Consider the following 22,139-nt stretch of genomic DNA (forward strand, 5'->3'; position numbering starts at 1 on the left):
TAGCCTGGGGTGCTCCAGTGGTCTCCAGCCAACAAAGGAGTGAAAACTCCTGAATTCAGTGATAATTTAAAAAAAAATAAACAAAAAAGCAGAGGGAAAACAAAAAGAAAAGTAATTCCTGATATTAACTGAACTGAGAGTCAATCTTCATAATGCTGTGTGCTTGCAGGTGTGTTAACACCAGCCCCCCTTTAGTTATAGGTAAATGTGAGCGAGAGATTCAAACCTAACTACAGACATTTTGGTGTCAAAGGCAAAAATCCCTCTTTAATTTAACATCAAGAAGATGCAGCTCATCAAGGCAAAGCCTTTTTAGTTCCAGCAGATTAACAGCTTATGAATGGGGAGCACAGCTAAAATTTGCAACTGGAAGATGATTTAAGTAGTGCAGTTTATAGTGGATACAATTAATAGGCAATTTCTCATGAAGTTCCCTGGAAAATGTAATTTTTTTTTTCTTGAAGGAAGCTTTATTTCATGAAGTAGTTCCATTTTTCTCTGGAAAACCAAATGAAATGCTTTCACCCTTCCAAACTGTTTTCAGCAGCTGTAAAAGGTAGGAGTTTGATTTCAATGAAAGCAGTTTACCCCACAATTGCCCCATGCAACAGAAGAGCCTGGGATAGGAAACATCAAATACCGGGAAATTTGTGATGAAATTGGGAGCCACTTCCCATCAGCATAACTCAAAATGTGACAGAGCAGCACATCCAGCACCTAATTTGATCAATCCTTTGGGTTCCCGTAAAATATCCCCCCACCTGCCCCTTTCAGCAGCCACCCACCATATCCAGCCTGGGCAGAATTTCCCCTTTTCTTCAGAGTTTTGTCTCCCTTTTCTACCCTTTGTGTCGTGACAAATTTTCCAAGTACAAATGAAGTGACCCTCATCGAGCAATAAAGAAACAAATCCTCCAACAGCTATTTCCTCTCTGACAGTTGGTTTGCAAATGCTTCACTGGCTTTACTGTTTAGCCATGAAACCTTCATCATAAGTGTCATTTGGCTTTAACTTTGCAATAAGGTAATTATAGCACCGTGCTTATTAAAAACAGACTCCATTGCAGCCGACGTTGACTGATGTGGGTTGGAGCTGGAACTTGACAGCCAAGTAGGATGAGCAAGTGCATCATGGTGGTAACGACATTATATTGCAAATGCTGTTTATTTTCTGTCAGCTCTAAACTACGCAGTAAATAACACATTATAAAAAAAAAAAAAAAAAAAAAAAAAAAGAGATCCAGAAATAACATTGAGTTAAAATGGAACCATCAATTATCCCCTTTTCTTCAGCTTTTGGAAAATTTCTCTCTCCTTTTAATTTTTTTTTCCTTTTTTTTTTATCTTGAAGCATTTGTGCAGGGCTTTTTTTCTTTATTCATTAATTGCTTTCTTCCAACTCCTCTGTTCCGCTTCAGTGCCCATAAATCAATGTAAAAAAGATAAAATGCTACTATTATGAAATGAGTGTAAAACCGTATTTAAATAAATTTCCGTTCGCGCACATTTCTTTCCATCTCAGCTCCAAAAACTTCTGCTCCCACTAAACACAAGACCAGTTTTCCTACCCTAAAATGGTCCTTTGTTTCAAAACCCCATCAGAGCAGCATCCTAGAGGGCACAGTCCCTTAAATACTTTTCTCCTCTCAGCCACAAAAGAGGCTCCAGTACCAACTTTCTCCAACATCCAATATTTGATATATATTTGATATATTGATATATAGTGATGCCACAGCACAAACACAGAACCCCAGAATGTCAGGGGTTGGCAGGGCCCTGGAAAGCTCATCCAGTGCAATCCCCCCATGGAGCAGGAACACCCAGATGAGGTTACACAGGAAGGTGTCCAGGGGGGTTGGAATTCCTCCAGGCATTGAATGAAGTCACTTGAATGAAGTCACCACTTCCACCTGCAGCCAGAGACAGCCCTAAATATTTCCTACCAAACAAAGTTATTATTTCCAAACAGTTCTTTCCTGGAAATATGTTTGTTGCTGGAAAATTTTGCGTGATTTTAAGTTACAGGGTTGGTATTTTTTTCCCACTTTTTAACTTTTTCTCTGTGGGAGATGCCGGGGCAGGAGCAGGGGGAACTGGGAAGGGAGCAATGATAAAGGTGAAAACGCCGTCCTTCTCTATAGACATACAGAAAAATACTAATTTATTTTAGCTTAAAACCCCAAATTAAGACAGTGGGGGGTAGAATTTAGTATTTGTTTGTTCTCAGAGTTTCAGAAGAAAAAAAAAAAATATATATATATATAAATATATGTATTTAAGACTTCTTTGTAAGCTCTGAGCAGCCTGAGCTGGTGAAGATGTCCCTGCTCCTGGAGGGGTGGCACTGGGAAGGTCCCTTCAACCCAAACTGTCCTGTGATTCTATGGTTTCCCAGCTTTGAGAGATGCCGGTGTTTTCTGGAGGAAGAAAAAGGGCATTTTCACAGGACTGGGCTCTCCAGGTTGGAGTCATTGGTTATACGGTACCTGATGCTGAAGACACAGTCTTCTGCTGAGCATAGTCACACAAAACTTGCTTTTTGTTAGGAAAATCCCCACCTTGCAGCTTTCAACCCCAATATCAGACCTGGGAAAAGAGACCTGTGGATGTCAGGATGTAAATTGAATTAATGCTTTCACATAATTTGTGAAAAGGCATAAAGGACAGAAATTGCTTTTGCAGGGAGACCTGCAGATTGAGAGAACCTTTGAAGATCAACATCCATAACACAGATGAGGAAATCACATATTGTGGACTATTTTAATGCAAAATGGACCACTTTATACACTCCCTTCAACTGCAATTAAAGGATTGAGACACTAATGAAAAGAAATCAGGAAAAAATACACTTATAATTTGAATTAGGTCTGCCTGGAAATTTTTCAAAGTGCTAGGACAAACAGTGAGCATTTTCAACCAAGTCTTAATATTTTCAAAACCTCACTAATGTCAGTAATATTTTATTTAGGCAAAGCACTTCAATGACATTGACATACCCTATTCCATCATTTCCAAAATTATTCAATTTCTCCTATGAACAATTTTTTTTAAATTAACTGCATTTCCTAAGGAAAAAACAAAAATCACTTTGAAATAAAGCTGTTCGGTCCTTCTAAAGCAAATGAGTTTCTGGAATTTGTATCGCAAAATGTAACTTTTACTCCCTTTCATTTCAGAAGGCAAATATTTGAAGCAGCAAAATTTCTTGGAAACTAGTTTTCTGCTTGCTATCCAAGTGTAAATTAAATGCCAGCTGATCACGTTGCCATTAATACACCTGATCTCTGCCCCACGAAGTTCTCCTGGTCATAGTTCAATCAGGATTCCCTCCCTGGGTGCAGGAGAGGTTGGGAAGGGCAGGATTCCTGCTCTCGGACCTCAATAAAAATTGCAACTTTGATAATTGAAAGGTGAACATGTTCTTCCCCTGCTAAGTGTCCTCCCAGGAATTTGTCATTTTGGTATCAGTGTGTCCTAAGAAGGTTTGCAGAGGCTTTGGCAGGGGTTGGCCGGGCCCTAGCAGCTTCTCCATCCACTTGTACCTGTCCAGGGGAAGTTTGTCCTCCTGAAGGGAGAAAAATTGATATTTAAAAATATAAATACACCTGACGTGCTGTATAGGCGCCAAGGAGCGTCCTCTTGGTGCATCCATTCACGGTAAGAAGATGCCGACCCCGAGGTGTTCCTCTCCATGGAGGACGCAGCTCCCACCACTCGCTTTTCTAATGATCAAGATCAAAAGGTCGAGGATGCTAAATATTCATCACAAATTTGGTTTGTTTGCACAGAAAATAGAGCCCAATGTGTTTTCAACACTACCTGGCAGCTTTCTTCAGATTAAAATGATCGGGGGAGACAAGACCTCTTTGCTGTTAACAACACAGGGCAGAAAGGTCAAGAAGAAATCCAGCTGCAAATTACCCAAGTGACCATGAAATAGAACTTCTTCGAGTCCCCGTTCCTACGAACGGCTCTTCATCCCTCTCTGTTATCTAAGATGAATCCAGGAGGAGTTTAGGTCAAGCTCTCTGACCTTGTGGGGCAGAAGATGGGGAATAGTTAGGCTGGTGTTTGACAAGCAGTCAGCACTAATCAGAATAAATTACTTCTTCTGATCTGAAGCGTCTTTTCCACAGCTTCTAAGGGTCAGTTGCTATTTTAACTTGGCTTAATCTGCCATGAAGAGAATCTGGGATGAAATACGTGCCAGTTCATCTCAAAACTCGTGGGTTTCATGGGCCCAGCAGCGCTGCAATAGGCACAAGGCTCAGTCCCAAGAAGCGCAAAATAGTTATTCTCGAAAATCTTTTAGGAAAACTGTTGTTTATTGTGAAATTCTTAATGTTCAAGCATACTTCTCACAAAAGGCCTTTTGAAGCTACATTTTTCTTCATTTTAGAAACATTTCCAAGTGCTAACTGAGGGAGGAAATTAATTTCAAAATAATTTTTGTCCCATAAAAGTAGATCAAGTTAAGACTTGGCAACTAAACACAGCTGCTACTAAACCGTTTCTGTATTGATTCCAACATTAAACACTTAAGCACAAAATATGAAAGATATTCCAGAAGATATGTTGTTTCAATGCATTTCAGAGACCAGCCAGGATGCCTGGGCTGAGTTTTCTGCATTCTTGATCATCTGTTCCTTTTTCATTTTCTTCTCTCTCTCTCATTTTTGTTTGATTGGTTTTGGTTTGGTTTTAAATCCAAAACCTTAGGCAGATCTGGAAATCAGCAGCCCAGCACCCAAAGATGGGATCCATCACATCATCTTTTCCTTCTCTTTACATAAAGTTGCTTAGACATTCTGCTTATTTTTTCACATAGAGAAATGATAAAATACCAAGTGATGAAAGCAGCATGTGCGATTGGACCATCTACTTCTCATCTTCAGAGACATCTCTGAATTCTTAACAAAGAGCTAACTCTCCACTCAACAAATTCAGCAATCACTTCCGTTGACAAAGAGTATCTTATACAAGTATATTTCCTTATTTTCTGTGCTTGAATTAATTAAAAAAAATATTTGAGGTGCCTGCTGCTGCCTTTTTTTAAGTGAGAAAATCCTAATACTCTAAGAAAAAAAAAAAAACCTCTTTTTCATGAATTGAATGACACTGTGGACCATTTCTGCAGTTGCACTGGTAAAGGGGACACACTCTGGTCAGAAGTCACAGATTCACATAGACAATAAGAGGGACACTTACTCAAAGACACACACATCTCCACATGCTATCCATTTGGATATTGCCTATCAAGAGTCTCCAACCATCTGGGACACTCCTTTCCATGATCCTTTTCCACAGTTCTTCGAAGTTGTTGTGATAATTTCACAGCTTGGGACAAAAATCTGTGTGGGTTCTTATGCAAACAGTTTGTATCTCCTACAGACCATTAGTTTCTGTGTATTTAACTTGAAAATTATCCCTATCATTTGGATCTCATTCAGTTCATTAAAATCTCATTTCACCTTCGAAATCTGCCAAAACTTCTTGCATTGGAGACCTGGGAGTCTCCTCCTGTATCCTTCCCATCATTGAACAGAAGTGCTGCAAAACTCATTCTATTAAGGTTGTAAAGTAGTAATTCTGTATTTTTGCCCAACTTGCTTTTAAAAATACTGAGGTAATTGATAATACTTTCAGATATTTAAAGCAGGAGTTTGAAAACAACATTCATAGATCATCACTCTGTTCTGCCATGAAACTGTGTTAGCACTGTCTGGGGAATATTCTTAGTCTATCATATTTTTGATCATGAGCTCTTCTATGTAACGATGGCTGCTTGCATTTATTCATCAAAAGAATAGATAAAGAGTTCAGAAAACATTTATATTTTCTCCTTGTTGATGCTGGCCTTAAAAATGCATTTGAAATCCCTTTTTCTGCAGGCAATAATGCCACATATCTTCCACTGTCCCTATCACCTGTCTGCTCTGTAAGGTGATTAACTCTATGATCACTATAAAAATGTTTTATTTAGTGGATAATTGTAAGTATTGGTATCTCCCATTTCCAAATCTCTTGCTTTATTATTCCTGTTCAAGGAGGTCTTAATATTTAAGTGATTTACTGATCACTTAAAATGCCAGCCTCACCATTAAGAGATACATTTCACTATGCATTGCCTAATTTTATAGTACATTATTTCTTTATAAACAGACGCATTACTCTGAAGCATTAATTAAACCTCTTTGCCCATTATTAACTCCATTTGGAAGACAACAACACAGCCAACTGCTTGCCCTGATGGATGGGTCTGCATCTCCACGTTTTGGCTCACACCAAAGAGTTTCCCAAAGAGCGATGCTACCGGGAGCGGGGGACATTATGCCATGAAGAGCAGTGATTTGTGGAAAGAAAGCATCTAATGAATAATACATGGCATTTGCACTTCAGCAACTCAGTTCGCTAAACTATTTTGCATCAATAACCTGGTACTAAAAAGCTCTGTTTATTATTGCAAGCCTCCAAGGCTTTTTGAAATGGAATTACATCAGCCACATTTATAATACTTAATGTTTGGAGCAAACTGCAGCTTTTTACATCACTGGAAAGAGTCCTCTCCCAGAAACTTCTCTTGAACGCATGCCCGGAGTGACTTTGGGGCTTTTCACGTTTCCACCACAAAGAGACACAACATTTAGAACAAAGAGAACAATCCATCCACCACCCCCTTACTTCTTGCTGGTGCTCCTGGACTGGAAGCCCTTGAGATCCAGGCAGACCACCCCAAAAAGCCCTCAGGAAGCAGAGGTTGGTTTCTCATCAGGCTTTCTACACAGAGAGATTAATTCAACCTTCCCATCCCCCCTTGCACCATCACTACACCAACACTCTTGAAGGCTGCTTGTTCCTTGCAATATGAGTACCTGTCCCATAGTCTCTGCACCAGGGTCACCACCGTTTTCCAAAATTTCTGGGCTCCCAAGGCTGGAAGAAGCCCTGGTCTCCATGCCTGATTGTTCCCATGCGAATGCAATGCCATGTTTCTCTGGAGCATCCCCCCACTTATGATTTCCACTCCAAGACAGTCAGATTTACAAGCCAACCCGCAAAGGTATAAAACTCCAGCTCTCGTTACTGACTCTACCGAGTATTTTGGTCTTTACATATTTTATTCTCAGTTGTTGTCTCAGCCAGCTCCTCCTACATTGCTTCGAAGGCCACCACAGCCACTCCAGCATCCAGGACATCATTGTGCCCTGCTGTGTCTGACCATCCCCATTAAGAACTCAACACTTACCGATAGTAACCCTGCAGATGTATGTGCAGATGTTCCCTATATCTACAACAGGAAATAATGGTGGTTTCTCAGGTACCACTGTACGGAGCTGACTGGGAAATGATTTAATGGTGCCCATTATAACTGAAAAAGTTAAAAAGCTATTAAAGGCTGTAGGAGAAGTGCTGTCACAGTCAGAGGACTCTTGGCTGAGCTGAACCAAAGGCCACCTCATGGGGATTCGATTTATGGTGAGCACAGACAGCCCCACGAACAGCAGTATGCGTGCCAGCACTTCACATCAGAGGCAAAGCAGATCTTGACATCCACTCGTTGGAAACTCCACAGCCACAGCAGGCACCCTCATCCCATGCCCAAAGAAAGCAGCCCAGATGGTTAGGGAAAGCTGTGCCACGTCTCAGTGACATCCAGAGCTGCACACAGACCTGGAAGAAATGCAAAAAGCATTGAAACACAAGTGCTGCCATTGCTCTCCAGCTATCTGCAGGCTCCAGAAGAAAGGAGCTGACAGAGAAGGATGCGCTGGCAGGGCTGGATGCAGAATGTGAAGGAGGAGGCTGAACTTTCTCCTCTCACAGCACACAGACAGCAGGCACTGAAACACATGCAAGGAGCACAACAAAGCCATCCCCACCACCCTACTCACCATGATTGTTTCCTTGGGTCTGGGTGGAAGATCCCTGGCTGTATTCAAAAAGGAACCCTCTTTGCACAGTGATCTCCCCAGATGAAGAGGGAGCTCATTTGGATTCAGCAGAAAAGCTACAAAAAAACAGCTGTGGAAAGTGATAGTTCAGGAGTGAGTTGGAGGCTTGGAACAGAGATTACACTGTGGGGACATTCATCTTCAGGTAATGGGAGGAAAACATGAGGGAGAGATTGAAGCTGCTGCAGAGGCAGACAGAGCTGCTCCGCTATTCCCCGTCGTTCCCGTACCCACCCCAATTCTGCAGTCCCACACCAAAAACTGATAATACAGAGGAAACGGCCTCAAGTTGTGCCAGGGGAGGTTGAGGTTGGATGTGGGAACAATTTCTTCCCCAAAGGGCTGTGGGGCATTGGAACAGGCTGCCCAGGGCAGTGCTGGAGTCACCAGCCCTGGAGGGCTGGACGGACGGACATGAGGTTCTCAGGACATGGGGCAGTGCCACGGGGGTTATGGTTGGACTTTATGATCTTGAGGGTCTTTTCCAACCAAAATGCTTCTATGACTCCATGATAAAACTACCAGAATCCCAGATCTTCTTCCACACCTCCCCCCCCCGCCAAGTACATACAACGTACCACATCAAAACAACCTAAGTGGAACAAAACTACACTCCCCATTTCGGGCGCCTTTTGAGCTCCATGCTTATGATGCAAAAAGCCTGCAAATCATAAATTGCAGTCCTGTTTCATCAGTTACATAATTACTCTGCTACCACTAATTAGCAGCTGACTGTAAACATAACTTTTATCTCCAAAGACATCCCCTGTTCAGAGCAGAGCTGAAAATGCAAGCCAGGCACTGCTCCGGTGCTCGGTCCAGCGTGTTTAATAATCCTCAGGACTGGTCTTCCCGGATTCAGAAGCTGCTGGAGCGGCAAGCCAAGAAAAACCCAGAGCAATGTTCAATGTGAAATTAGGAGGAAAAGCAAATGCTTAGGGAGAATATGCTCAGCTTACCTGGGCCAAACAGTGACAAATTGCTCCCACCACTGTCAGACTTGGAGAGACCTTTTTAGCAGCAGAGGAATGCACTGAGGAAATGCCGTGTTATACTCAGCAGAAAGATCTGAGATGATTGATGCAATTAAATCTCTGAAGGTCTAAGGGTAAATGCAGCCATGGTAATGAGAGCAAAGAGGGTGATCTGACTCCAGATAATTAAAGGTCCATTTTGATGCCAGTAGGATCAGAGTCCAAAAGCGGAAAACTCAGATCCTACCTGCAGCCAGCAAAGGGAAGGATGGGGGGAAGGCAGCAAGGTAACAGTGGGGACAGGGCAAATCATCCCCAAAACCAGCCTCGCCTCCCAAAACATCTGCTTCCATGAGACCCCACACCAAATACAGGATGGGGGCAAAGTGGGAGAAGGTCTGCAGGGACCTCACACCATGGAGATGGTGTTCAAGAAGCAACTGGACAACACTCTCAGGCATATGGTGTGAATTTTGGGGTTGTCCTGTGCAAGGACAGCGGTTGAACTTGATGATCCTTGTGGGTCCCTTCAGCTCAGGATATTCTATGATTCTGTGTTTGGGGGACAGTGACAGATCTCATAAAAGCCATGCAGCTTCATGCTTCCAGCTGACACACAGAGAAGAGCATAACCCTCCGCAGCACATTGAGAGTGATCACGGAACAAAAGGTCGACATGGAGAAGCTATTTCATCCCAAGATACAGGTTAAAGTGTTCTCTTCAAGCCAAGATAGTGACCTCAAGAGCAGGGTTTGCAGTAATGCCTGCAAGATGGACAGCTTAAAAAGGCATTTAGCAGAGGTCACGGACAGAACTAACTCTCTAACCAGAAATTTCCGTTATAAATGCATAACCACAAAGTTTCCTGCTGGAATATTTCCTATAAAGTTCAACATAACTGCAAAGGATTGGTATCATTTGCTACAAAAAAAAAAATGATAATGATACATGAGCTTAGCATCAGTCTCAAGGAAAAAAAAAAAAAAACAGCATAATTATAGTCCTGGTAGCTGGGTCATGGCATTAACATACTGAATTAAGCATTTCCATAGGTCCAATTACTTAAGCATGCATCTATCTTTAAAAAACATCGATATTAAACTTTTCAAGCAAGTTGCTGAACAGCAGCCACTGTAACTTGAGTTTCAAAATGAGCTCCAAAGCACAGAGACTCATTTTTGTCTCCACGAGAAGCTAGGAGGCTTCTTCATTGTGGGGAAAAACAAAGAAGTGAGATTCTATGAATACAGCAATGGTAATTTCATTTCAAGGAAAGAACTGGTTAATCATCACTGCTAGATTTGGCACCAGTTTCCAAGTACCCTTGATGGCATCTCCTCCCTGGATGCAAAGTTCAACCCATTCTCAAGAACCCCAGTAACTCAAATGCCTGTTTCTTCTGCACAGTGCTTGTCCTGGACGTGCACTCCAAAGCTGGTTTCTAGGCTGAATTTCAGGAAGATTTAAAGTAATGGCAGTAAAAATTAAGACACTAATAAGGGAGGATTGCATCCACTGAAGAGGGCATTTTCATTGAACTAATGAAAAACAGAGGGAAAATCCTTTCTTTACCTGAGTCAAAGTTTTCAGCCAAATGCAAGTGGACTGTAAGGGAAGTCACTGAGGATTACTCATTAGTGACCACTCCAAGGAAAGCAAGTCATTTGAATCTCCCTCTTCTTCCCCAAATAATGCAGTCCCAGGCAAATGGGGTCTTCCCTCCCTTCCTGGTGGAAACATGAGGTCAAGGAACCAAATGCGGCAGTGTTTTAGATGGGGAGGTTGGAAGCCCCTGGGGAGACACTCACCAGCCCCAGCCCAGACCTGCCCCTTGTTGGGCTCCTCTGAAGCAGGTTGAGCCTGGATCTGCAATTTATAACACTAATTCCTCCCAGAACACCCTCCAATCACAGAATCATTTTGTTTGGAAAAGACCTTTAAGATCATCAAGTCCAACCATTAACCCAACACTGCCAAATCCACCACTAAACCATGTCCCTAAGAACCTCATCTCCGCATCCCTAAGCGCAGGGAGTGGATCCCACGTTACAATTCCCCACCATTCCCAAGCATGGCTGCTGAAGCCACAGCTCCAAGAAGGGCAATCACTGCCATCAGAGAGTGGTTTGAATACTAAAGGTGCTTGAGAGACTGGCCAAGCACAGACTGAAAAGGGTGGACACCTCCAGGGAACTGATATTTCTTACACAAAGCATGCTGGCGATGATTAATGAAACAACTGTCTGCTACAGCCTCCTCTCAGAAGGTACGTGATGACAAGACAGAGCTTTCCGAGTCGGCTCTGAGGTCAAAAAGGAATCTTCCTGAAATGTTGGTAAAAAGTGGTTTTTTTCTCTCCTCCAAGAATTCAACATCTGAAAACGTGCTCAGCAAAGAACTGCCCGCAGCACGGCTCACAGTCTATACTTAGGCTAATTATTTGCATCCTAACCGCTTTGCAAACCTACAGAGAGAACCGACTTAACCATTTCCCCATCTGAGGCTTTTGTTTTATTAATGAAAGCACTACCAGAAGAATGACATGTTTGTTTTAATGATTCCGTGCTCCTAATTTATACAGCGCAGCCACTTAGGCACCGTGTAGATCTGCAGATCAGCAAATGAACCTTGTTAGTGTCTCTGCAACTCATACAACACAGGCAAAAGCACTAACTAGCTTGATTTGCTGATCAGCAATTTCGTACGTTATTTAAATGACTTTACAGCTCTAATTCATTAAAACAAATTTAATGATTTTCCCATCAGCATTTTCATACAATCCCTCACTCCCCTACAGAAACAACAGCTCGAAGGGAGCGGTAACTCAATAGCATTAAAACTCTGCCAATGGGGAGCTGTGGGATAAAGATTTTGAATTGCAGGAAAGAAGTAAAACCCCTGAGCCACGGGTACCCAGCCAGAAGCACCGACAGGTTCAAACCTCTTTGCAAGCTCATTCTCCTCCATCAAACCTCTAAAATTCTATATTTTTAGCGTGCAGCTCCCTTCAAATAGACAACTTCAGGTGGTAATCTCAGCCCTCAACAGCCTGCTACAGATATATAAAGTATTTGTCACCTATATTGTGTGAGGGGACCCAGACCTCTGTAGCGCTCTGACAACTTCACATCAAAAGGCAGAACATGATGAAAAGGGTAAAAGCTCCATAAGAGAAATCTAAAGCTTCCCAAACAGGCAGGCTACAAGTCTGCAACAAGAGAAGCGGTGACACTTAGAGTAGATGGCAGGAAGGGGCTTTTTCTTCCCCAGAAAGAAATAGAAGAAATTCAGACACTAAATTTTTAGTGTTACCATTATTTAATGGTAAAAAAATGGGAAGATATTTTCCTTAAATTCTGATCGCATTTTCAGCTGTTACAATTTGTGTTCCTCACTTCTCCAGATTTACTTTCCCCCCAGAAAAAGTCAAAAGCTTTTAACAGGGTAAAAAGGTTCATCACATCTTAAGTTTTCTACAGAAAACCAGTACGGATTCTGCAGCAAGAAGGTACAAGGCAGGGACACCCCATGTGTGTTTTGTTCAGTGTGAGCCCCAGCAAACTGAGCTCAGGAAGGTTTCCATGTGCAAGAGCATCACTGGGCTTTAGGTCCAGCCCAAACCACCAGCACTTCTTTTGTACTTGTTTTAAAAGCAGCCTTCAAGTGAGCAGAAGCAATCTAGCTCATTGCATGTCACTGCTGTGAAATGCATAAAGCCATTTGATTTAATAAATTATGCAATTACAATTATACATATTACACATGACGGCCCGGTGTGGAGCAAACTACCGAACGGCGTGTTTCAAAGCTGCTCTGTCAGCTTATGCCGGGGTAGACGAATTAACCAGGCACACCAAGGATTTCCGAGGGGAATCACATAATACATTCAAGTGTCCATCTCTATTAATTCAGCCTGTGCTTTGATTCCTGCCTTCACGCAAGGAAATGGGATTCCTGCAAGGGAAGGCATAGAGCACATTGGCGGACGCGAACCTCCAGCAAACACACGTCCCTCATACACCACACGCTGCTAATGATAAGCATGAAAAGTCTCATGGCATCCCTCCTCTGTCACTTCGCTCCGTCCTTTTTAGGCACTGACATGCAAGAGATAACACTTGAATATGGATAAATTTAAAAACAAAAATTTAAAAGTGACTGAAGACACGTTCTCCTTTTGCTCCAAATACCATATCAGATATGAGCAAGAGTTTTCAAATGTCTCCCACTTTGCAGAGGCATAAAGATAAAGTACAAATGCTCAGGAACTAATGCACCAGCTGCCTGCAGAATAAAAAGAGCAAGAAAAACACTTGCACTGTATATTTATACTGGCCTTTTGCTGCATGTTTGCTGTTGTTGGGCAAGGGAATGTTGTCCCAGCAGCCAGAACACCTACAAACTTTTGGGATGCTCTTCTCAGCCCCAAAGCTCTCCCCCCACACCGATAAAATGTTGGTGGAAGTGCTGCATGAGTGCCTTCGGAATCCATTTCTTCTTGCAAGGATGGGAACAGGCATGGTCATGAGTGCAGAGATCCTCTTAAATTTGCTTTGAAAAGTGTTTATAGGGTTTCCTAGTCAACTAAATCAACCAATCTGATTTTAGCTGAGAAACAGAGTGATGTGGACTGGCTGATTCAGGCACTTGCCTCCTTGGGACTCCTTGACAATAAGTTTTTCTTCGCAATTTTGCTTGTTTCAGCCTCACCCACAGCCCCTTTCTTCCATCAGATGCTGATGGCCCGAGCCAGGTGTGTCCCAGGACCCGGGACCATGGTGTTTCTTCACATTCCCCCTTTCAGATAAAAATACATTTTCTGAATAGCACAGCTGTCTCCAAACAAGCCCCTGACACCACAAGGCACCCCAGGGCCCATTAACCAGAGGCTCCAGCACAGCCGGGGCTAAAATCAGAGAAGAAAAGCACCAGACAAGAGTTCCTTGTTGCTTTTGGTAGTCAGCGGAAAATGGTCAAAAATCTGAATGGACCCACTCAGCTTTAGCTGCTTTAATGATTTTTTTGTTCTTTTCTTCCACCAGTGATTCCTTCCTCTGGTGGGATGGTTCCTCTTATTTGATTCAATAATTTCAATAATTGATTCAATAATTAGACAGAAGTCTAATAAATAAGGAAACCCCAGAGTTTGCTTCTTCCTATCATACAGGATAATTGCACCTTAGCCTTCCCTGCGTTGCTGCTTGTGGAGACCTTTCCCCAAACCAAGGCAAATAAACTCTTCATGAGTTCATTTGCAAAGTGCAAATGAGACAGGGCAGCTACTTTTCACCTTTTCTGCCACATAAAGGCCACACAGCATTTGTTTCAACCAGGTGAGCCAGGGCAAAGCATCAGGCTCCCTGCAAAACCCCTGCCCTCCTGTTCCTGCAACACCGGGATCTAAACCCAAAAACCCTCCAGAAATCCCTCCTTGGACACCATGATCTCACACACACTTTTACAAGTCCTGGACAAAACCAACCATGTCATCTTGTGAGTCATCATAAGCCTCCAACTGAACGTTTCTGAGCAGCCTTAGAAATAAATAGCAATAAAACGCCAGCAGCTTTTGTTGTTCCATTTGTTTCGGGTTTTATTTTGCCTCGTGCTCCATCTGTGTCACATCCCTATTGCGCCGCTCCCAAGTGGCAGCACGTCAGCGTGTTGTATTTAAGGGAGGAAAGAAGAGAAAAAATGAGCAGCCTCCCTGGAATTCTTTCATTTGCCATTCTATTATCATCGAGAGCACCTACTTCCAGATGGAAATGCAGATTGGCGTGAACCACGAGCCTTCACCGCTACCTTCTGTTCACTCCCGCTTTGCCAGGAAAGATTATGTCCCCGGACAAGCTGGAACTTCACGCCAATGGCAGATCGTCCCATTGAATTAGTCCTTCCCAGGTTCATTTTAGCAATTTGCATTAAATTTTGCCATTTGTTTACACAGCCCATGGTCTGGGTCTGTCAGATTTATATATACTATCCCGCATTAAGATGTTGTAAGATTATTTTTTTTTTTATGGAGTTATAAGCTATTAAGATTCACTTTAAATAAGCGCCTTGACAAAAATATCATCACGCTACTTTTCTGCAAGGGACTTCGTGTGTCATCCCGTCATGGTAGCGCTGGAATAAGAGCACTTTGCAAAGCGAAGTTTTGTTGAACTCAACTAAAGCCACCCCGATTTCAGCCCGGTATTCCGAATCGCAGTAATTACCAGTACGCATTTCACCATCCTCCAGTGCACTGCACAAACTGAAAAATGCATTTCTGTCTCCCAGCTCAAAGTATCCTCACTAATAGCCAACAGTCAAAATAATCCTCATAGCACAGCAGCAAAACCACAGCCCGGGCAGCGCTTCAGCATTGCGGGCAAATGAGTGGAGAATCCAACTCAATCTTAAAGCGACTGGACTGAGAAACTCAAATCTAAAAAAGGTAAAATAGACAGAGAAGTACAGCCAGTTGCCATGGTGACAGCAAGATATGAAAGCAAGAACTGATGGAACCTTTACAGTTATTTAAATGCTTATTATAACATTATGCAAAATGGTTGAGTAAAGAAAGCAGAGAGGTTAACGTACTTGTAAGAAAAACAGTCATTGCAAGATGAGCAAGGTAACAATTTATAACTCAGAAATAAGGCCTTGTTTAAATTGAGCCATTTGAAATAATGATATAATTATGCCCTCTTAAATCAATGAGGGAAATTCGTTTTGAAGAGCAGAGAAATGAGAGAACTCTCATTGGGCCACAGCGTTGGGTGCAAAATCATTTCTCACCAAGAACTGCACAAGTTCTCCTCCAGCATCTCATGTTCACGACCCTCAGCCCCAGACATCCCTGAGCTCCAGGGAAATGGCCCTGAGGTGATACCTGGCCCATACCAGAGCCTCACTGTGGTCCTTTGGCTTTGCAGCGTCTCCCCACTTGGTTCCCCATCCTCTCCTTCCAGTAGCTGCTCTGCCCTGAGCAGCAGGAGAAGGTGAGATAAGATGAGCAGGGCTACACATAAAAGCAAAGCAAAGGTTTGCAGCCAGGGCTTCCTCTGAAACTCAGGTTTAGGACAGAAACTAGATATCATCACCCACGGATGAAAGGAAATCAAGGCACATCAGAGAGCAAGTTTAGCATCAGCAAAGACCAAGCAGGTCCCCCATACCAAAATGTTCACCCATCCCCTGCTCAAGCTTCAGTACTTAAAAGAGGCTGATAAGAAAGATGAGGAGAGACTTTTTAGCAGGGCCTGTTGCAATAGTACAAGGGGTGATGGTTTTAAACTAAAGGAGGGAGATTGAGGCTGGACATGAGGAAGAAATTGTTGGCCCTGAGGGTGGCAGGGGTGGCACTGCAAGCGCCAACCTGCTCACCACTCACCAGGGCACAGCAGGACCACGGTGCCCAAGATGGCTCAGGAACAGTTATCTTGGTGCACAAAAACATCCACTGCAAACAATGACTATGGTGAGAGCCTGTCCCAGGTTGGCCAGAGAGGTGGTGGATGAACCATCCCTGGAGACATCCCAGGCCAGGCCGGACAGGGCTCTGAGCAACCTGAGCTGCTGAAGATGTCCCTGCTCATGGCAGGGGGGGCACTGGGGGAGCTGGGAACGCCCCCTCAACCCAAACTATTCTATTATTCTACATGGTGCTCTGTTTCCACCTCTCTCATAGGACCAGAAGGATTTGTCATTCTTCTTCCTCTGGAAAAAAAATGAAAAGAAAATTGAGACTTACCTCTTCTTGCTCCGTAATTCACCCCAAGCCCAGACCAGGGCTGCCCAGTGTGGACTTTCCTCCAGAGAGACTGACAGGAGTCGAGTGGAGTAAATCCCATTACAGTCACGCTCAGGCCTTTGGGCTCAGCTCCTTCCTATAGTCATTTGTCAAGTGCTTTTCATCTGAAACATGATTCTTGGATTCAATTACTTTATAAAGTCAATATTTCAGGTCACAGCTTATGCATCAACAAAGACATCTACAGGGATTAGAGTTCAGCGTGGTGGAGCTCTAAGTAACATTCCCTGCACTGCTCCAGCTAAAAAAAAGTCAATAAGAGAGGTTTGTTTCCCCTCACATTTCACTCTCAGGGGCTGCAAAATTATTGTTCACTTTTGTAAATTTAAACCATCAAGAAGAATCAAATATTCCTGGCTTCATCATTTCTAGAGAGATAAAGCAGGATTGCTCCACCGCCTCCTCTCCATATTCTTGGCAATACTTTTCTCCTGTTGAGCTAATAAACAGGCACAAGTCAAAAAATCCACTCAAGATGGGCTTTGCCCATGCAAAGGGCCAACACAAGGTCTGAAGCACCACTTAGTCCCTGTGCAAAGGTGTTTTTTCAGGTATCAGAGATGGAATTTTGGTGTTGGAGAGTCCTCCGGTCTGTCTCCATTTTCTAAAAGCCCCAACAAGGTGGTGCTCAAGCCATATTGTTGGTACCAGAAGTGTGTTTCTAAACCCTGTAAGAATGAGTCCCAAACCTAATGGTCTAAACCCTCTGCAGTAGGATGCACATGCAACTCATAAAACATAAGTCAGTGCCTTTTGGGGTAGATTCTGCAGGTAGCTGAGGTCCCCCAGCTACCTGCTAGAGGGACCAAAGATAACCCAAGGTCACAGACTATGAAAATCTGAAGTGTTTGGGCATAGGGGAGAGAAAGGAGTCATGCTAAAGACCAAATCTTAGACAAGGAACCAGAGTACAGGCATTAGGCAGCCCAGGTAAAAGGTAAATGCTTTTGTGACCTGAACTGCGGGAGATTTCCAACAGAATCCCAGAATGTCAGGGATCGGAAGGGCCCTGGAAAGCTCATCCAGTGCAATCCCCACATGGAGCAGGAACACCCAGGTGAGGTCACACAGGAAGGTGTCCAGGCAGGTTGGAATGTCTGCAGAGAAGGAGACTCCACAACCTCCCTGGGCAGCCTGGTCCAGTGTTCTGATACCCTCACTGAGGAAAAGTTTCTTCTCAAATTTAAGTGGAACGTCTTGCGTTCCAGTTTGAACCCATTGCCCCTTGTCCTATCATTGGTTGTCACCGAGAAGAGCCTGGCTCCATCCTCCTGACACTCACCCTTTATATATCTGTAAACATTAATGAGGTCACCCCTCAGTCTCCTCTTGTCCAGCTCCAGAGCCCCAGCTCCCTCAGCCTTTCCTCACACGGGAGATGCTCCACTCCCTTCAGCATCTTGGTGGTTGCGCTGGACTCTCTCCAGCAGTTCCCTGTCCTGCTGGAACTGAACAGCTCTGGTGGAAATGGGCATTGTACAAAGTGCTGGCAAGAACTGATCTGGGATCACAGAATCAGAGTGGTATGACTTGAAGGGCCCTTCCCAGCTCCCCCAGTGCCACCCCTGCCACGAGCAGGGACATCTTCACCAGCTCAGGTTGCTCAGAGCCCCGTCCAGCCTGGCCTGGGATGTCTCCAGGGATGGTTCATCCACCACTTCCCTGGCCAACCTGGGCCAGGCTCTCACCACCCTCAGGGACAACAATTTCTTCCTCACATCCAGCCTGAATCTCCTTCATCCCTTGGCCTATCAAGGATGCTGTGCAACCCAGACCACGCAGCCAAAATGAGATGCACTTGACCTGGAGCACAAGGGATGGTCAGGAGGAAGGTTGGGACCCAGAGGGGATCCTCAGGTTTGTGTTCCTTGCCAAGGGCAGCCAGCAAAGAAAAAGGGAAAAAAACCCAACTATTTAGGCTGAAAGACGATGTCATCAAGGGGAAAATATCAGGATAAGCTGAGCACAAACACATTCTAGGCTGGAAACAGAGACGCAGTTTCTAATGATCAAAAGGAGAAAGTCTAGAAGATCTTTGCAGAGATGGGTAGGAGAGGGGGAGAACATCTGCCTGGTTTTTGTGTGGCTCTCAGTGCATTAAGGAAAGTCAGCAGCTGCAGTTGTGCTGCAATAGCAGAGAACTGCAGCCTCCCACCCTCTGCTCCAATATTTCAGGCTTTTTTACTAAGCTGTAGAAATATAATTCTTCAGGGTTTTAATTAAAGGCTTCAGGCAATCCAAGAGAAAAAAAAGTTTCACATTTTGTTTGAGATGCGGGCTTTCTCCCTTCTTATTATGAAACGTAGCTCAATACTAAATATTTCAAATTCTTTTCCCCCCTGAAATAATCCAAACAGTAAATTTTGAATCTTTGTTTAACAGGCTATCTATTGATCTTCGCCAAGGCCACAGCTCTTCATAAACCTCTACTGAAGCCAGAAAAGCATCAAAAACAAACAAACAAAATGATTAAAAGGTAATACAACTCCGATCACTTTCCAAGAAAAACTTCTGAGGACAGAAATGCCTTTTCAGCAAACAGACCCTGCAGGAGCCAACCTGCTCAGCACTCACCAGGGCACGGCAGGACCACGGTGCCCAAGATGGTCCAGGAACAGTTATCTTGGTGCACAAAAACATCCATTGCAAACAATGACTATGGTGAGAGCCTGGCCCAGGTTGGCCAGAGAGGTGGTAGATGAACCATCCCTGGAGACATCCCAGGCCAGGCTGGACGGGGCTCTGAGCAACCTGAGCTGCTGAAGATGTCCCTGTCATGGCAGGGGGGGCACTGGGGGAGCTGGGAACGTCCCTTCAACCCAAATTATTCTATAAATGGCCTCCATGAGCAAACAGAGCCTCAAGGCTTGTTTCTGCTCTACTGAGACACAAGCAAACCTGATCCCGGGATGCTAAACCACAACTTGCCCCAAGCAGCCAGAAGGTCCTTTTGTCACATACCTACTGGGCCAGTGTTGCTGGATTTTTGCTGCCACCAACAGCCCCTCTTCTCCTGCAGCTCAGTGAGGAGGAAGAAGAGAGATGAAGATACCTTTATGCCTTTAGCAAAAGTAGGAGAAGCCACACTAAGAGAATTCACCAAGTTTATTCAATTTATGCTCATTAGAAAGGGAAAACAAGACTGGCCAGTTAGCTGAGCAGCTAATCAGGATAATATACCATGGGCATCTTAATGGGATTGCTTCAGCTGTGTTGAGGGCTAAATCACCTCTTGGGGCTGGGCAGAGCACGGCTTAGGGCAGGCAGGGCCATCCAGGACACCCACCCAAAATTACCCCAGCCTAAAACCAGCCCCAAAGCAAAGGATGGAAATCCTCAGCCTCTTTGTGTCAGTTTTTAGCAGCTTTTTATCACCAAACACTCAGGGAAGGCTGTTCAATTAACAGAAGTCAGTAAAATCAGAAGCTTTCACAGCAGCAGCAACACCAGATAGCAGAAACACCCTCCTTTGACATTCTTTACCCATTGATAAGGTTTGATAAAGCTGTAAGCTTCACAAGCATTTTCTGGCAAATGAGCCATAAAATAGGGTAGTTTTAAGTATTATCCCTAAATGGTAAACCTTCCAATTATGCTTGAAGAAAAATTACTATATCCTGTTAATTATAGCATCCATGGCTAGGATTTGTTTGAAAAGAAGCTCACTTCATTTAAAATAAATGCCAACTTTGAAAACAAGACAGGGGGGTAGAAAAAAAAAGCAAGAAAATGAGAAATTAATGATATGGAGCATGCAGAGCAGCTGTGCCCATGTGCAATGGGTAGATGTGGTAGCCCCCACCTCCAGCAGACCCCTTCAACCAGGACCAGCCTGGTCCAGAGCCAGATGCCAATAGTGTGGTCCTACCTGCCTCCCAAATTACCTCAGGCATGCGCCCACATCACACCCCAGCTCCATCTGCATCATAAATCCCTTCCCCACGCTCCATCTGCATCCCAAAATCCCTTCCCCAGGCTCCATCTGCATCCCAAACCCCATTCTCCAGGCTCCATCTGCATCCCACACCCCTTCCCCAGGCTCCCTCCCAGTTGCATCTCCAAGCTGGGACCTGCATCCTCTATGGAGGTGGTTCCAGCAGCAGGACACCCTGCACGTGTCAGGATCTGTCCCCATTTGGGTGACTCTTCTTCCCCCGCCCTTTGGCTCCTGACACGATGGGTTAGATGAGGGACCCAGGTAGAAAGCAGGAGGACCTGTGCATCTGCAGATAGCAAATGGGTCTTGGCAATGTTGCAGACCTGTTTAGGGGTTCCCCAGGACAAGGGTGGGTAATCTTCTATGTGAGATGATAAAGGCAGCAGGATTAAATAACGGGGTTAGTTCTCATTAAAAGAATAAAACATTAAATAATAAAACTGGTTTTTAGAAAGCGCCCAAGTCTAGTTTCAGTAGTTGCTCAGGAGGGAGACCCCAGCAGCACATTCAGTGTGTCACAGATAGCCAGGACCCAGAAGACAGCCAAGTTCAAAATACCTGCATAAATACACTCATTCACCACAAATTGTATTTTTAAGGCCTTTTCCTTCTAGACAGATCAGAGGAAGGTTTGAGAGCTGCTATCAGCTCTATTTGCAGCAAGCTGGAATTAACCTCAGGACCTCTTCTGCTCTCCAGAAGGCATTGCCTTGGTCCAGGCGATGGGTCAAAACAAGCCCCACATTGAAAAGCTGTCTGCAGTGGCTGAGTGACAGGGCCAGCCAGGCCACCACCAGACACCAGCATAAATAGATCAAACCCAAAAATACTGTCGCCTTGATTAGTTAAATCTGCACGAACAGCCAGCCTTAGGCTGGAGACAAAGGGCTTTTGGGGCACTTTGGGCGTGTTGTGACCCATCACCACTGACACAAAAATTAAAGTTGTGATTGAGCCTGGATGAACCAAGACAGTTTTGTTTTATTTCTCTCATTGAAGCATCCCCTCTGTGTCCTGCACCCACTTCAGCTGGGGTTACAGACAAGCAGAGAACGCAATTTCATTTGCTAGGCGGGCAAATCTGGACTCAGCACTTTCTTTTCCAGAATGAGCAATACCAAGGACTTTCGTTGCTGCTTTCTTGAAAATTGTTTGGATCAGCTGGTGAGGCCCGAGGTGTCAAGTACTGGCTGCAGGTTTGACACAGGAAAAGTGAACAAAGCATGGTCAAAAAAGGCCAGTTTTCGTGAAATATGTGAAAACATCATTTTGGGCTCCACAGGCTGCTGCTTTGGTGTTAAAAATCGTTATGTTTTGTCAAGGAGGTCGCAGGAGAAATGGTGAATGTTTTTACCCCATGTTTCCTTTTATTCCTTCCAAGGACATGGGGACCAGGGACACTGGGGAGAGAAACGGAAACCAATGAAGAAAAAGGCAATAAACTCAGAAAATAAAAATAATTTAAAAAAAAAAAAAA

At 44.0% G+C, this 22,139-nt stretch overlaps 1 long non-coding RNA gene across 1 annotated transcript; it reads right to left on the reverse strand.

Annotated features, from left to right (window-relative positions):
- Window positions 1-2,713: 2,713 nt before the first annotated feature.
- Window positions 2,714-19,803, reverse strand: LOC110363830 (uncharacterized). The gene is made up of 4 exons (XR_002422165.2): window positions 19,687-19,803; window positions 16,666-16,829; window positions 7,893-8,022; window positions 2,714-7,671 (listed from the first exon to the last, which is right to left on the reverse strand). It is a non-coding gene; the product is annotated as an uncharacterized LOC110363830 (long non-coding RNA).
- Between the last annotated feature and the right edge of the window lie 2,336 nt (window positions 19,804-22,139).

Source organism: Columba livia, chromosome 5, assembly GCF_036013475.1.
Source record: "Columba livia isolate bColLiv1 breed racing homer chromosome 5, bColLiv1.pat.W.v2, whole genome shotgun sequence".
Taxonomy (NCBI): domain Eukaryota; kingdom Metazoa; phylum Chordata; class Aves; order Columbiformes; family Columbidae; genus Columba; species Columba livia.